This window comes from Berghia stephanieae, chromosome 12 (assembly GCF_034508935.2).
Source record: "Berghia stephanieae isolate SIO BIC M18660-M18661 chromosome 12, UCSD_Bste_1.3, whole genome shotgun sequence".
In the NCBI taxonomy this organism is placed as follows: Eukaryota; Metazoa; Mollusca; class Gastropoda; order Nudibranchia; family Aeolidiidae; genus Berghia; species Berghia stephanieae.
In genome coordinates this window covers 18257346-18270194 of record NC_088371.1, presented here as the reverse complement: position 1 = coordinate 18270194, position 12849 = coordinate 18257346, and the positions used below count along the sequence as shown (strand labels likewise).

The following is a 12849-nucleotide window of genomic DNA, read 5'->3' as shown; positions in this document are numbered from 1 at the left end:
ACCGTGGTCCTTAAGCTTGCCAAGGACCGCCCCGCACTAGTTGTTAGTAGTAGTAGTAGTAGTAGTAGTAGTAGTAGTAGTAGTAGTAGTAGTAGTAGTAGTAGTAGTAGTAGTAGTAGTAGTAGTAGTAGTAGTAGTAGTAGTAGTAGTAGTAGTAGTAGTAGTAGTAGTAGTAGTAGTAGTAGTAGTAGTAGTAGTAGTAGTAGTAGTTGTTGTTGTTGTTGGTATTATTGTCTAGCTGATGATCTCCGTATGGTTCCGATCAACGTTATTCCTTTCAAAGTCACCGGCACGTATGAACAGTCAGGAGTGATTATTGTTCCTGATATCTTGGCAGATTGAAAAGGGGACATAACTATCGTGGTGTTAAACCAGGGGAGATAACTCAATATCGGTTTTGGTTCAGCCATTTTATTGCCCGTTGATTTTTTTTATCTCCACTCTTCACATTTCTCTTTTTACTATTATTATTATTCCAGAGTGTGATTTGTCATTGAGCAGACTTTTGGACCAGGTTTTCTACCATAAACCATAAAGCAAGATCTTTTTGAAAATACAGACATGTTGCTGTGAAGTGTGGCGAAATTTACGTGAATTATATATTCGTATTGGACCAGTGAGTTGTCGTTCGTGCCAAACTTTAGTATTTTCCAGAGTCAAACATAACTCTCCCTGACATCTGGATCATGCAAATCTCATTCGTTTTCTATTTCATATAGAAATATTCATTGCGACTGGACTTCTACTTACTACAACATTTATTGGAGGTAAGTTCAGATTCGAAAGAGTGTTGTGTTTGTTAAACGTTTATCTGTGTGTGACTCGCTGGTATTATGTCGAGATAAAGTGAATACCAAGAAGTGAATTCAATGTAAAATTAAAATAATCTGAAATTATTAATTATTTAAGTTATACACCTTATGAATCTATAGATCCTTCTTCTTAATAATTTCTTTTAAAAAGATAGGGTTGGAGATCAAAATTGTTCTGTACAGCAAATGTTAAATATTTGCCAACAAGCACAGAATTACTGGCAAATCTAAAAATCATTATAGCAATTTTTACAGATTGATATACGAATAACTTGCAACCGTTTCTTAAATCAAGGGTAATTTTAATCACCCATTGACATAGACAATTACCTATAAAATTTATGGGGTATAATGATCGGTCCTTTACTAAATGGGAATCGCCATCTGGCTGCTCTTTTACCAGGTTCATTTGCGCGCACCTACAGACTTTATTACCGGATAAATTTTGATCGTTGAGGGCTCAAAAGATTCATCTCGATCTATGTTCATGTCCACAATATTTAAGATAATAATTAAGCAAGATAGATAAGTTCCTGTTTCAAGTAGTCTTAACCCGCAATTATCACTGGTTCTTTACGAGTGGATCAATTACACTTAATCCAAGCCTCATATCACTTCGATAGAATACCGTTTTGAGACACGAATCACATAATTTCGGCCTATAGAAGAAACGAAATCGAAGTCACTCAGCTCTTTGTTATTTTTTTTTTCAGACAGCTATGTTAGTTAGTAATTCGAACTAAATTATATCAAATCAGACTATAAACGTTCAAAGTTACACGCAGCTTGGTGTGTTGGTAAGGTATAGATAGTATGCGTTTGGCTAAGAAGCTCATAACATTGCCATCCAGAAGTATAACGGACCAACACACAAAACTATGTGTAACCATGAACGTTTATAGTCTGGTTAATACAGTTTTGTGAGAATTACTCATGAACACGGATCGCAAAAAGCAATAACAAAGACCTGAATGACGTCAACTTCGAACTATCTATAATAGTGTTGTGAGTATATTATCTAAACACATAACAGCAATAGGTTTGATAGAGTTACATTCAATGATCCAACAAAACCCACCCACCCCCGAAAGATCCGAAAGCGAGTGTCATACCACTAGACCACATAGCCGCACATAGCTATTTGGAAAAAATAAAGTTAAAAAAACAATGTTTGACCGTAAAACTCTTCCTTCAAATATCAATCGATTAAAATGACCCTCATCTTGTCCAAATAAAAACTCAAACCTGGGACTTCCTTACCTTGTAGTCTCAATTTTGGGAGTAGATTTTGACAAGGTGAAGGCCATTTTACTCGATTGATAATTGAAGGACGAGTTTTCTGGCCAAACTTTCAAAAACTTGGGGTTTTTTTGTTTTTGTATTTGTTTTCTTTCTTTTTTTTTTTTGGGGGGGGGTTGTTTTGTTTTGTTTTGTTTTAATGGAAATCTCAAAAATGACGCAAAATATTGTCCATTATACCAATGTCAAACTAGGCCATTAAGTGGGTTCGGACGTCAGACCTGCATAAATGTACACGTCGAGCATAGTGAATGCATGGAATTACGCTATGCAAATTACTCAGTTTTGATTGTCAGCTTCAGAGAAAAAGAGAGAGAGAGAGAGAGAGAGAGAGAGAGAGAGAGAGAGAGAGAGATAGAGAGAGAGAGAGAGATTTCTATAGAAAAAAAAGAGCATTCATACCGATTGTTACTTATTGCCTATTTCAAGTATAAACTGGCCATAAACATGGGCATAGAGCATAGTGAATCTATGGAAATACGCTATAATAAATATATTTATGTCTACATTTAGTTTAGAGCGTCAGCTTCAGCTTGTTTGTTTGTGTGTGGGGGGGGGGGGGGGGGGGGGGGGGGAAGAGTTCTATGGAGGAAAAAAAATACGAGCATTCATATAGATCGACGTCTTCAGACTCAAAACGCTTTACATGTGATCCCTGCCAAAGGCCAGGCTTCATTAACTCACCCAACCCTATCATCGACTATATCCGGAGGTTACCCGGGGTTACTTTTACCCCGTGCCTATTTATTATATTTTTCTGAGACAAATTATAAGGAGGAGACAAATTATATCAAAGCTAATGTTTTTAGTTATTACATATGAATGGTAGTTGAATAAAACTATCTACGTACGTACATGCTCATTTTTAATACATTTTTCCCAGTTTTGAAAGGTAGCAAAAATAGCTCTAGGATTGAGTGAGTTAACAGTTTAGTCCAGGCATAGCGCCTAAATATCAATTCAATTTTTTTTCCATACTGTAAAAAACGATGAGTTGTATAATCTTGTTCATGGTATAGATAATATGGGACCCCTCGTCTCAAAACGGCATTATGTTGGGATGGGCCAGGTGCTAAAAAATCAAATTATAGTTAAACTGGTCAAAAATTTGAAACGTTGGTATTTAGCACAGCCTTTTCCACGGACTTAACTATGCGCCGAGCGAGGCTTGAACCTAGGACCGTCCGATCTGAAAGCGAGTGCCATACCACGAGACCACAATGATATGAATGAATGAATGAAGAAAAACGAGATGATATGAATGGGTCACGGTGACTCGGCATAGTTCAAGGATTTGTATTTATATAGATGTGTTGTGTGTTTCTTTAATCCCTTCATCCCTAATCTCGTATGCATTGGCCGTTACACAATGACCTCGCACTAAGGACTCTGCTGGCCAATGTTTTTTTTTTACTCTTCCCTCTACGATTTCTGCCTTTTCTGTTTTCCTTTTGGTCTTTTTTTTTTTATTTTTTTTTTTTTAGGTTTTGTTTTTCTGTTTGTTTGTTTTGTTGAGTTTATATTTAGGAGGAAGGATTGTGCTTTGTTTTTGTTTTTTTGTTTTGGTTTGTTGGGTTGTTTGTTTTTTTGTTTTTTTTTTTTTGTTTTTTTTTTGTTTTTTGTTTCGTATTTTATTTTGCATGTGTTTGTGTGTGTGTGTGTGTGTGTTGTTGTTGTTGTTGTTGTTTGTTTTTTTTGTTTTGTTTTTTGTATCGTGTATTTTTAAAATTTACATCCACTATCCCAGACTCTTTAACAATCCTTTAGAGCCATAAGCCGCAAATGCAGTTTCTGTAGCTTAAAATGAATTGTTACCGACGTGTACCTACTAGCAGGTCTGATAATCCATATTCTTATGTGCTCATCGTTGTCATGGAAATACTCTCAAACCAACCAAAATTATTGTCTGGTACAAGAATGTTAAAACAGGCCCATAAACACGTTCGGTAATCAGACCCGCAAAATATATGCACCTAGATTTCTACTCTTGAGAATAAATAACATTGTGAAATTGAATGTAAGCTTCAATTTAATATACGAAAACAGATAAAATGGACCTTTTGGTTTCCCCTTTATCAACAAAACAGGATGAATGAAATACTACAGATAAATGAGATTATGTGGTAGTTGCGTTTGTTATCATCCTATTTTGTTGATAAAGGGGAAACCCGAAACGTCCATTTTATCTGTTTTCGTATATTAAATTGAAGCTTTAATTCAAATTCACATTGTTATTTATTTTTTCGAGATACGAGCAGCAACATTTTACATTACCGACGAAACAATCAACAAAGTCCGCCCATTTTCTTCATCTGTTGACAACAGTATTATATAACTCTCTTCCATTGTAATGATATCAAGATTACAACAACAACAAGAAAAAAGAAAAAAAACAGTTTGGAACGTCATAATATTGTCAAGCGGCCAATTCAATTCAACTAAAATATAACAGACGAAACGCAATATCATTCAAACGTTATTCAACTAACTCCTCCTCATCATCATCATCCATCGTGGCTTTTGTACTCTTGAGCACATTGCTGGTTAGCAGCAGATGTCTCCACGTAAAACGATCCTCTGGCTGCAGTGCGCATAAAGTCTAACCTTTCTTAGGTTATTTAAATATTATGCCATTCTCTGTCTTCCTCTAGCTCTCAACAGCGTTGTCTCTGTCGGAAAAAAATGTAACATGGCCTTACAGGCGTCATGTCCCGTCTTACATGTTACGTGTTGCTGTTGGTCCGGGACCCTTTGTAAACCGCTTTGAGCACATTTAGCGGATATTACGTTATATAAAAAAGCTCAATTTTTTATCATTCAAGCTCTTATTCAACTCCTCCTCATCACCATCATCCATCGTGGTGGCTTTTGTACTCTTGAGCACGTTGCTGGTCAGCAGCAGATGTCTCCACGTAAAACGATCCTCTGGCTGCAGTGCGCATAAAGTCTAACCTTTCTTGGGTTATTTAAATATTATGCCATTCTCTGTATTCCTCTAGCTATCAACAGCGTTGTCTCTGTCGGAAAAAATGTAATATGGCCTAACAGGCGTCATGTCCCGTCCTTCATTTTAAATGTTGTTGTTCACCAGGGACCCCTTGTAAAGCGCTGAGCACATTTAGCGGATATTGCGCTATATAAAAAAGCTCGTTTTTATCATTCAAACGTTATTCAACTCCTCCTCATCATCATCATCCATCGTGGCTTTTGTACTCTTGAGCACGTTGCTGGTCAGCAGCAGATGTCTCCACGTATCACGATCCTCTGGCTGCAGTGCGCATAAAGTCTGGCCTTTCTTAGGTTATTTAAATATCATTATGTCGTTCTCTGTCTTCCTCTAGATAGATCTATTTCCCTCGATCATCTCAGATGTTACCAGCTTTTCTATTCCGTCTCTTATCCACACATTCAACTCTTACCCTTAAATAGTAACGCGTAATGATAACGAGTGTACAATAATAATTCGTGAAGTCAAATTATCAAGCGTTAAAATTCACTTAAAGTTAGATTTTTTTTCTTTTAAGTGTATCTATATATGGTTTAAGTGTTTTTGAACATATTTGTATATTCAAAGATGACGAACTTGGAATCGATTTAGAGGTAAGATGCGTACGACTATGTGGTCTTGCGGTATAACACTCGCTTTCGGATCGGAAGGTCATGGGTTCGAGCCTCGATCGGTGCATAGTTGAGTCCTTGGAAAAGACTCTTTACTCACTTTCTCTCACCATAATTAGGTGTAAAATGAGTACATGGCCGTTAACAGTGTTGTCTCTGTCGAAAAAAGTGTAATATCGCCTCACAGGCGTCATGTGCCGTCCTTCATGTTAAATTTGCGGATATTGCGCTATATAAAAAAGCTCTTTTTTATCATTCAAACGTGATTCAACTCCTCCTATCCTCATCATCCATCGTGGTGGTTTTTGTACTCTTGAGCACGTTGCTGGTCAGCAGCAGATGTCTCCACGTATCACGATCCTCTGGCTGCAGTGCGCATAAAGTCTGGCCTTTCTTAGGTTATTTAAATATCATTATGTCGTTCTCTGTCTTCCTCTAGATAGATCTATTTCCCTCGATCATCTCAGATGTTACCAGCTTTTCTATTCCGTCTCTTATCCACACATTCAACTCTTACCCTTAAATAGTAACGCGTAATGATAACGAGTTTACAATAATAATTCGTGAAGTCAAATTATCAAGCGTTAAAATTCACTAAAAGTTAGAGTTTTTTTCTTTTAAGTGTATCTATCGTTTAAGTGTTTTTGAACATGTAGAACATGTTTTTTTATTCACAGATGACGAATTTGGAATCAATTTAGAGGAAGGATAAGTGCGGCTATGTGGTCTTGTGGTATAATACTCGCTTTCGGATCGGAAGGTCCTGGGTTCGAGCCTCGCTCGGCGTTTGAAAAGACTCTTTATTCACATTCTCTCACCGTACTCAGGTGTAAAATGAGTACCTGACCGTCAACAGCGTTGTCTCTGTCGGGAAATTGTAATATCGCCTAACAGGCGTCATGTCTCGTTCTGCATGTTACGTGTTGCTGTTGGCCAGGGACCCTTTGTAAAGCGCTTTGAGCACATTTAGTGGATATTGCGTTATATAAAAACTCAAGTGTTTTGGAGTTTTAGTTTGTTTGTTTTTTTGTTTGTTTGTTTTTTTGTTTTTTGTTTTTTTTTTTTGTTTGTTTTTTTGTTTTTTTTTTTGGGGGGGGGGGGGGGGGTTTGGAGGAAAAAAGATTTCCTTCTCTTACGTTTTGGAATTCGAGCTTTGTTCCCATTACACACTCATAAGCTCGTGCAGTGGTTGAGAACACGGAATTTTTAAAAGAGCAAGAGTGTATATTGTATATTAATATAGTGTCTTTCAATTATTAATAACAAATGCAGAATCTTATAAGGTGTATCTTGAATAAACTATATCTTTCAGTCTTGTGACGTGAAACCCGACCCGTTGTTCCGCCCACCATGAGCTCTTACAACTACTGGGAATACATCCGGATTTACAACAAAAAAAACTCAGTGTAACACTTTCTAATTTTTTTAATTTCTTATCTAGGAATACCACCCCCCCCCCCCCCCCAAAAAAAAATCAACTCTCAACAATATTATAGAACGTTCAATTTATCTATCGATCCATCCGCCAACCACGAGCTCTCACAACGATAGAGGGAATACGTCAGGAATTGCAAAAAAATAAAAGTGCAAAAATCTTGGTGTAACACCTAAATCGAGATAGATCCCGAATGGTCGAGATTTTCTCTGACACCCCCCCCCCCCCCCCCCCCCCCGCCTACCACCCGGCAGTGATTGGGTGGCTAGGTTTATTTGCGATAGACTGACGTCCTATTTAAAGAGTAACAAGCAATTGCTATTGTCCATTTCACACTATAAAAAACGGGATAATCTCCGGCTCTTTAAGCATTATGGCTCTCAAGGTCTACATTTATAAGATGATACGTGTAATAGGTATTGACTTTCTTTTCAATTTTGATCCACATCGTGAAAATTATATTTATCTACTAAACCTTAAATTACATGCTAAGATTGATTTTAACGGGGTGTTTTTAAATGTTACAGTGAATGACATAATCAGTCGGATGGTGAAAAGGTTTGAAATGAGATATTGCCAAGTTTAGTTAAAAGGTCACATTTTATCCAAAATGAATTCTTGTCATAAAGGATTAAATCAACCTCTTTTGGTACATCTTCGGGAAAAATCAAAGCTTAATTTCACTTCAAAATATTTTTTTACAGCTAGTCAAGTTGAAAAAGTATGAAATTTGAGGAAAAGTTGCTGGATACCTTTCCCATACATCTGACCATAACTTCATGAAAAATCACCCGATTTACTTCAAATAAAGATTAAAATGCTCTAATGAGCATAATATTCATTCAGAAAATGCAAAAACATATACAAAATTTCACCTTCCGACTGATATGTCATGCACTGACACAAATATGAAAGACAAGTAAACTTTATATCTTGATTGATTGAAGACTATGCACATAGTTTCTTAAAATGCCGAAAAACTCAATTATCATATCCGACGTGTACTTATTAGCAGTTCTGATAACCGAACGCCTCTTAGCCTCCGTGCACATATTTTCAGGTCTGATAACTGAACGCAATGATGGGCCTGATATACATTGATGTGATAGTAATAGACAATATTTTGCGTTTGTTTGACATTATTTCCATGAACACAATGAGCCTTTTGTTTTTAGCTTTTTATATAGCACAATATCCACTAAACGTGCTCAAAGCGCTTTACAAGTGGTCCCTGGTCAACCGCAACACTTAATGCAGGACGGGACATGACGGCTGTTAGGCGATATTACAATCTTTTATCGGACAGAGACAACGCTGTTAACGGCCAGGTACTCAATTTACACCAGAGTACGGTGAGAGAATGTCAATAAAGAGCCTTTTTCCAAGGACTCAACTATCGAACCCAGGACCTTCCGATCCGAAAGCGAGTGCCATGCCACTAGACCACATAGCCGCACGTGAGCCCATAACCAATTGATTTATCAGTCAGACACGCAAAAAAAAAAGGTACACGTTGATTACGCCCCTTTGTTTTTGGCAGCAGCTTCTAATTGTGCTCACACTATTATGTTATGACGATCGACCCAATCTGCAAATTCTTTACCGCACTCGAGCACCGTCGCAAACCCGCCCAGAAGCTTCGTCACAACACACCGTTCAACTAGATGCTCTGCGGTTTCTGGTTCGATCCTACATCGGGTACATGGTGGGCAGGTGGAAAGTCCCCACTGATAAAGCGATTTTGCCGTTAGGCAAGTTCTCGACCGAAGCCGATTAGCTACCACCCAGCGTCTCATCTTACTGGTATAGAAGCCTAGCAACTTCTCACCTAGTTTCACGGAGTGCTTGGTTTTGGCAAAACCCGATTTTAGGATAGCGTGATAGCAAAAATGTTACGACGCGTCCCTCCTATTATTCTTAGTTTTAAAAAATGGTAACAGTTCGACAATGTTTTTTCCTCACACGACTTCCGGCTATACTATAAATAGTTGTTGACGGGCAATGATGATGATGACCACAATGAGAATATTTAATGTCAAATTGCGAAGTCCCAGGTTTTAGAATGTTTGCCATTATGAGGGTTATTTAAATCGATCGATATTATTTGAAGGACTATTTTGGCCAAATTTTTAAATACATGTTTTTCCAGAGTACAGAAAGTTAATTGGTTGAAGGATTTATTTCCAAAGTTATTTTCGTGAAAAATCGTCATAAACGGATACCTAATCTGAGATAAATTTGATTAGACAAATTATATAACACGAGATGACATGAGTTGTTTCCCTTGCTAGACACCTTCGTCATTCGTAACCTTTGCGTCTCGTCCAATGGTTTGACGACACGTCATCGTTCAGAAACCTTTTCGGAGTTGATTACGTTGGCAATATTATTATTTGTCAAATAAAAAATTTTACACAGAGAACATTTACAATTTAGCCGTCCAAAAAAACCCCTAAAAAACCATGCCGATGTTTGTTGACGCAATGTGAGGTTTCATGGTCTGGCTGAAGGAATTCAATGAGGATATCAAACATTCAGTTGTTTGGTTTCGAATGTAAACCTTCGTCGCCATTCTCCAGTTACAATTTAAAAAATAGGAAGGAAGAAAATCTGTGATATTTTACAAGATGGAATCAATATTATGGAAATAAGATTTGGTGAGAAATGTCGATGTCATGTCTCTCTCTCTCTCTCTCTCTCTCTCTCTCTCTCTCTCTCTCTCTCGCTCTTTATCTGTCTATCTATCTATCTCTCACTCTCTCTCCATTTATCTCTCCCTATATGTATATCTCTATCTATCTCTCACTATCACTCTATTTATCTATCTCTATCTATCTCTCTATCTGTCTATCTACCTCTCACTCTTTTTCTGTATTTATCTCTATCTTTTTCTATTTATCTCTTTCACTCATTCTCTATCTCTGTCTCTTTCTGTCACCCCCCCCCTCTCTCTCTCTCTCTCTCTTTTTTTTTTTTTTAATTTCTTTCTTTCTTTATTTATTTCTTTCCTTTTTTTATTCCTGTTTGTCTCACACCATTTTAGATATTTCACTCCTAACACCGATGAAACACTAAATGCAGCTCTGTATCTTGCATGGAGACATTAAACACGAAATTTACAACATTACCCAGAGTTAGATAATATAAAATAATATAATACCGTACTTCATCTCGACTAATAAGATCACTGCTTACGATTACATCTGGTGCGGAAACAATTTCACTATTAACATCGCTGGGAACTCCCCAAGGAAATAGTCTGAGCCCCATCCTTTTTACCGTATATTTGGAAGCAGCACTAAAAGAATTTAGACTAAAACTCCCGATTTCTCAAATCCTTACCCGCGAACTGATTTACGCAAACGATGTTGACATCATATTTGATACAACAGACCTGGCGAAGCAACACATACCAATAATATCAACTACTCTGCGACATTGGAATCTAGAGGTCAACAATCCAAAACAGAAATTGCAGTGGTTGCAAGAAACAAGAGGAATGGAAAAGTGTAAGAAAACTCGGAAACTTGATTAATGAAAATGGAGACATCAAATGGAGAAAAATGCTAGCTCAAACTGCATTCAGAGAACTACACAACGTTTGGAAGAGGACGAACGTCATTAATGAAAATAAAAGAATACGCCTTTACGAAGCACTAGTGCTGCCAATCCTTATGTACAACTGTGGTACGTGGGGTCTTACTAAAAATAATTTGGACACCCTGGACTCCCTCATTCGCAAACAATTGTTATTGGGGTACAGTGGCCAGACAAAATCAGAAATGAGTATGTATATTACTGATGCAGAGTACAACCAGTCAGTAGTACACGTATAAAGAAACAAAGATGGAAACTGTTCAGACACGTGCTCCGAGGAGATGAAAATATTTCAGTACTCAATGGATGGTTACTTCAAACAAGGAGCCAAATACAGAGGGCGTACAACAACTTCACTTCCATCAACATTGAATCAAGTTCTCAAAAAATATCAAGTACATTTAGAAACAACAACCGAAGAACTGATGTCAACAACACAAGGAAACATCCAACTGCCTCAGCACCTTAACACACATGATGACATTCTAAAGATAACAACACTTGCACTAGACAGAGATTTATGGAGGCAAATTACTAACTGGATAATAGAAACAGACTGACAAACTCGAAGTGACGCACACATTCACGGCAAACGTCCAGAGAGACTGCGCAGCCATATTCATTCAATATTTCAATCAACCCATAAAATTCAAATTAGTTGTGTGTTTTTGAACCAAATTTGCCAGACATGTTTTTAATCTGAAAGAGCAACTTTATCATTGCTCTTGCAAAAAATGAAAAGGAAGATCCAAATAATTGGCTGTTTATAAATTTTGCGCTCAAGACGAATGTCAGCATTTCATAAATTATGAAGACAAAAGCGGTCACAATCTAATTTGTTGGGCTGGATGTTAAGAATGACATCGGTATAATGGGTTGTTACATTGTCATTAGTCTCCAATGAGTAGGATTTCAAAAAACAAAATAAAAACCCATTTTGCCGTGTTGAATCACGCACGAATTACCACAAAGAATGAAACTAGACCTTTATTATTGCAAAACAAGTCAAGAAGAAAATCCTTGGCATTCGGTGAAAACATTAAATTATCCAATTTCACAATTTGTTGCTGATTTTTTAATCTACTAAATTTTATAGTTTTTATTATAGCATTTCGTCCGCACAGAACTATTAATGACTGAAGGCAAATTTCAAAATGGTTGAATTCTAAACGGCTTTGATGCGTTCCTTGCTATTGAAGTGTTATGGTTTTCAGACTGGGGGCTAAGGCAGGCTAAAAGGTTTCCTTCATATTATGTGGTTTTGATGTTTGGAAAGTATGAATGGGTCCACGAAATATTTTCCTCTTCATATTGTCATTTCTCTTCATGCTGGCACACGATTGGGTAAAGAAAGGATCGATGGACGGGACCAAAATAGGAATCAGATGGACTTTTTTCAGAGATGTTGGGAGATCTGGATTTTGCAGATGACTTTGGTCTCCTGACACAAACATTTCAGGACATGGAAACAAAAACACAGAAAATCACCCGCAATGCCCTGGAAATGGGCGTAAAGATAAATATAGCCAAAATGAAAACAATGAGAATAAATGCAAAACGAAAAGAACCCATCAAACTTTTGGGAGATGAGATAGAAATCGTTGATGAATTTAGAAATCTTGGAGCTAAACTGCCTGAAGATGGGAACACAGTAAAGGAAATCAATGAAAGGTTAAACAAAAAGCCCGTAATACTTTTGGCAACTTAACTTTGGAATGCAAATAAAGTTTCAACAATAATATAGGCGCACATATTAAAGAGTAATGTGTAATCAGTTTTTTTTATGGAGCAGAATCTTGGAAATTAACAAAAACTGTTTGTTGCAAATGAGATGTTTTCCAAAACATCTACGATAAATCTTCCACATTTTTGGCCCAGCAAAATATGAACGAAAGATCTTCTACAAAAGCTGACATGACCCCCATTTCTGAACCAGTCAAATCAAGAAGATAGAGATGGATTGGCCGTGTTTGTCGGATGAAGGAGAAGGAGGGAGCAATCCTGAAAACAGCGCTCAGGTGGATACCGCAGGCTAATCGCAATAGGGGAAGACCACTGGAAACTTGGAGAAGATCGGTGGAAAGAGAG

At 37.2% G+C, this 12849-nt stretch overlaps 1 protein-coding gene across 1 annotated transcript in view; it reads left to right on the top strand.

The window, feature by feature from the left end:
* Positions 1-12849, top strand: part of LOC144957844 (green-sensitive opsin-4-like) — a 260802-nt gene that overhangs the window by 193164 nt on the left and 54789 nt on the right. The window contains exon 5 of the mRNA XM_078889315.1: positions 480-767. The gene's annotated coding sequence lies outside the window, so the exon portion shown is untranslated. The remainder of the gene's footprint in view (positions 1-479; positions 768-12849) is intronic.